This window comes from Scatophagus argus, chromosome 8 (genome assembly GCF_020382885.2).
Source record: "Scatophagus argus isolate fScaArg1 chromosome 8, fScaArg1.pri, whole genome shotgun sequence".
NCBI classification, from domain to species: domain Eukaryota; kingdom Metazoa; phylum Chordata; class Actinopteri; family Scatophagidae; genus Scatophagus; species Scatophagus argus.
Genome location: NC_058500.1, coordinates 20,923,714 through 20,928,327, shown reverse-complemented (window position 1 = coordinate 20,928,327; position 4,614 = coordinate 20,923,714). Strand labels below are relative to the sequence as shown.

Genomic DNA, 4,614 nt, shown 5'->3' with positions numbered 1-4,614 from the left:
CTGATCATTAAAGTATTATATACAGGATTTCCCAAGTTAGGCAGCATGCAACAGTTTCAAAAGAAATAAATTCATAAGTAAAATTTCTAGTGAGATTTCATTGCATTGTATGTTACATGTTGCATAAAGCTATAAAAATTTAATTTATATTCACAGTAGAACATTTTAATACTCATCCATCCATCCATTTTCTATACCGCTTATCCGTAAGGGTCGCAGGGGGGCTGGAGCCTATCCCAGCTGACTACGGGCAAGAGGCGGGGTACATCCTGGACTGGTCGCCAGTCAATCGCAGGGGCAACACACAAAGACAGACAATCACACACTCTCACACTCACACCTAGGGGCAATTTAAAGTAGCCAATTAACCTAATGTGCATGTTTTTGGTATTGTGGGAGGAAGCCGGACTACCAGGGCTCAATATGGGCTGGTCATACATGTGTGAGTGAATTCTTGCTATACATATAACACATAATACGCATTGTGCATGTTTACACTAATACACTGTATCAGTGAGAGATGGATTTCAGTGAATGGGTCACAAACTGACCATCTATGTAACAGCAAATCACAAAGACACAAACTCTCTGTTGCAGTATCTATAGGTGCACAGCTAACTTTAGATTTATTAATGCAATGGCATTTAAGTGCATTCCATTATAAGAATCAAATATACATAATATAAAAAAGAAAAATCTAATATACTGGGTAGATGAAATATACTGTTTCAGTTATCACAAACTGTTCATCTCCTTCCATCTGCAGCATTCACTTCACTTTTTCTAAAGAATTCATGAGAAGAGATGTCAAGACTTCTGCTTGGCATTTATTTAATACATCTGTGTGGTTGCTATGAGCAACGGGTACGACATCAGACTTTTTTTTTTCTCACGTCCTTGACTCCTGCTTGCTGAGAAACATCAGGAAATGTATTAAATTATTTCCTGATGGCTCTGCAGGTAAAAACAACTTGCCACATAGTAAGTTAGCTCTAAGTTTTAATTGTTAACACATTTAACAGAGCTCTCATTAAAAGGAAGTGCAAGAGGCGCTAAAGACATGTTTTAAGATCAAAGATAACATCATTAAAATTGTGGGCAGATCTTGTGTTCATAATGAGGGTTCCATCATCATTTTTACTTGTATTTCACTTACTTTCTATTTCTGCAGCTCTAGTATAGTTTCTCAGTCCATCCTAGCCAGAGTCTTCCTTATCAAACCCATATTTCTTGTAAGTCTCTTCATGTTACAGTTGCTTCTCACTGTGTCTTTTTCTGTTCTTATTCAGAGAGGCTCCAATAGCTTGTTTCTCTCTTTCAAAACAAGAGATTTGGTGATTTATGGCATTGGGAAGCACTTTCACAATGATGTATCAGTATGAAGTGACACGCAAGAGTGGAAGATGTCTCTGAGCTCATCGGTATAACTGCAAGTCTTTTTATGCCTCCAAGCCAGGAACAGCAGTAGCTGGGGGTATTGTGCTTTCAGACTGTCCATCCTGTCCTCATGAACCCGCTGACTCCCTGAGAATTCCTGGAGTGAATTTTACAACATCCACAAACATCAACTTGGACTAAAGGATGGTTAGAATTTGGTGGTTAAAGGTCATTGTGACATCACAAAAAACATCTTTGGCCATAACTCAAGACTTCAAATGATGGGTTTTATGTCCAAGAAGGTCAAAAGTCACTTCACTGTGACATCACCATGTTTTCTGACCATTATTCAGCAGCATAACTCAGAACAGAAGGGCAGATTGTGACCGTATTTTACATCTGGTCAGATACTCAACTGGTGACACTAATCTTGGTTGTCCACCTGGAAACTGTGCTGTTTGTGGAGATTTTCTGTGCTGAAGCATCTACATTTTTGAACTCATAGCTTTTTTTATGCTCTATCAGTACCAGCTTTATTGACCAAGCATGTAAACACATGCAAGGAATTTGATTATGTTTTTTTTTTTATTTCCTGTTTCTTTCAAATACACTAATAGACATAAAACAAACCTTAACAAAGCCAAGTCAAGTCTTGAATCAGATGAAGAACTCCCATTAATAAATAATAAATCCAAAAATGGAAGAAACCACAGGAATAACAGCATGTTCTGTCGGAACAGGGCTTCAGCATTGTAAGCCAGGGCCAGTTTTTATTGATTTAGACCCCAAGGTACTTCTATGAGTCCATCTCTTTCACCTTCTCTCTCTCAGTGGCAATGGACTTGAACGGCAGTGGAAATTATTCTCTGGAATCATACTTCAATGGTGATCACTTCCATTTCACTGAGGACCAGTTAATTTAATTGACTTTTATTATATAAAAGTTCACTATATATTATTATATTATATTATATACTACATGGATGTAAGCTGCAACTTTACTGGTTGGTGGAGGCAGTAATTCTAGTCTTAAACATGCTTCAGTTAAGGCTGTCTAAACAGGCCTGGAGAGTTGAGGCAGAATCATCAGACTATGTCTGAACATCTTTAGTAGAATGCAACTCACAAGAATGAAAGTGCACACCGTAGTGATCAGCTGTCCTCAGTGCATGCAGGGTCACACAGTCGTAAGGCTCCCTGAAAGAAACATCGCACAAGTCAAGGATTTTGCTGTGCCTAGCAAGGCGAGACACACAGTGATGAAAATTTTTGAAAGGTTTTTGACATTGAACATTTGTTACTCTCCATAATGGGGATCAGACATATGGATTGTGTTGTCATTGCTACCTTGAAAAATATGATATCTGAAAGCATCAAAACAAATAACAGGAACTCCTGAGGCATGTCTGCAGGGCAGAGAGACAACAGTGCTACATCTTTGGTCCAATCTAGGGCTTCGGTCAGGGAAGTGAAAGCGTGTTTATACCTTCATTTATGTACAGACGAGACTCGTCTTCTATTGATCTGCCCACAATCCATGTGTCACGGTGCATGAGTAAAGGTGTGCTGAACCTTTCAATTATTACATCTGAGTCAAAGTCCTTCTTAGCCAAACATATAGTATCTCTGTGTCTGCTTCAGTATGGATATTTATATATTATAGCAAACAAGGCCCTTCTCTCATCTCCACCTTTTCCTGATCTCCTCCCTGCCTGCACTGCTTCCTAGTTTTGCAGAAAAATTGTTAAAACTGTTAAAAAGGGAGTTCTCAGAATGACAACATAAAGCTGTAATACTGAAACTACACATTTAATTACCTTTAATATATTTTGCATTATTTATAACAGTTTTAATAATTTATTGCACTCTTGCACAAATTATTTGTTAAGTAATAAATATGCATATGTGATTATTCACATTACATTGTTAATGCTAACAATTATGTCATAATACCACAATCAATCAAAATACCATTAAAAATAAAGGCATAAGCTGGTGGTTTTAGGTGTGACGTCACCTTGAGAAGCAAACAACAGATGCACCTGTTATCCTAACCTCATCTTCAGTCAAAGAAATCTGACAGGAGCAAATGATAGATTTTAACATCGAGACATCAATGTATCTTTTTAAAGTTATTATATCCTCTGTTTAACATATGCAGGGACATCATTACTACAAGTAGCCTTCATTTCCAAAGGCTGCTGCAAACTTCTGAATAAACTTGGTGAGACAATATCAAAGTATTACATTATGAGTCAGGCTCAGACCACAGCAAAGCAGAGCAAAGCTTTTCAGTTGGACTTGGGTTGGGTTGGGTTGGTTGCAGTGTTTGGGCCATGAAATGATCTTTGTGTTTAAAAAAGAAAATAAATTACCCTCTCACTAAGAGATCTTCCATAGCTGCTTATAAAATTTAACATGTAAACTAGATTCAGATTTTCGGAGAAAAGCTTCCTATTTGGCACCATGGGTCCAAGACATGGAGGAGGTGTTTGAAGCCTTCATTCTCAATAACACTGTAAGGCTGGATAAGGCTGGATATCTTTACAAATAAAGAAGGCCATAGCGTCATTTGTTGTTTTTGTCCTTACACGTTAGCTAGCGGAGCATGGAAAAAGCGTTCAATAAGTCGCTCACCGCTCATAGACGTAGTCTCCACATCTTACAGGCGGTGGGTGCTGGCGGAGGCCTCCACAGTCACACCGTGCCGTCGTTTCAGGTGACTAATGAGGTTTGTGGTACTCTCTGTGTAGCGTACAGCAGCATGGCACATTTTGCAGTTTGCGTCTGACTTGACAAGTTCTCCTTTAACTTTATAAAATCCGTAGTATTGCCAAACTTTTGATTTATATTTGACAGGTGAGCAGATAATGTTCACTGGCTCCGCCATTTCGTATTGAACAGCGCGCCCCCATAAAATCAATACTCCCCAGGCATACGTACAACAGTATACATCCGCGGTGCACGTTAACGTAACTTAGATCCTATTTAGTCAGAGTAAAAATGTCCAAAAATAACATCTTATTTGGTTTGTTATAGGTACAAACAAACGCAGAATCCACCCAATGATAAAAATATTGAATTTTATCGATGCAAACTTTTAATAATTGATGCATCTCGATTTTGTTCAAAAATTGCCCAGGTCAGTCTTCAATTAAAGGATTGACCTACACTGACTATGTGGAAAGGACCTTATTTGCAGTATGACCTATTATGGTTCCTTTTCTGTTTTAGTGA

At 38.3% G+C, this 4,614-nt stretch overlaps 1 long non-coding RNA gene across 1 annotated transcript; it reads right to left on the bottom strand.

The window, feature by feature from the left end:
• Nucleotides 1-601: 601 nt before the first annotated feature.
• Nucleotides 602-4,307, bottom strand: LOC124063942. The gene is made up of 3 exons (XR_006844181.1): nucleotides 4,015-4,307; nucleotides 2,504-2,574; nucleotides 602-1,534 (listed from the first exon to the last, which is right to left on the bottom strand). It is a non-coding gene; the product is annotated as an uncharacterized LOC124063942 (long non-coding RNA).
• Between the last annotated feature and the right edge of the window lie 307 nt (nucleotides 4,308-4,614).